We start from the raw sequence: 225 nt of genomic DNA, 5'->3' as shown, positions 1-225 counted from the left end.
AACATCATGAATTTTGTTATATAGTTTTTTTTTCATTTAATCACTATATATATGTGTGTGTGTGAATTATAACAAAAAAAAAACAATAATTAAGTGATTGGTTTTGCACTGCGAAACAGATACTGTCAAGAATTGTAAGTGTTCACTGAATAAAACGAATAAACTATAAGATGGTCAACATCATGAATTTTGTTATATAGTTTTTTTCATTTAATCACTATATAT

Source organism: Euprymna scolopes, chromosome 14, assembly GCF_053919585.1.
Source record: "Euprymna scolopes isolate OS-2025 chromosome 14, ASM5391958v1, whole genome shotgun sequence".
In the NCBI taxonomy this organism is placed as follows: Eukaryota; Metazoa; Mollusca; class Cephalopoda; order Sepiida; family Sepiolidae; genus Euprymna; species Euprymna scolopes.
The sequence above is the reverse complement of the archived record's forward strand: the minus strand, read 5'-3'. Positions refer to the sequence as shown.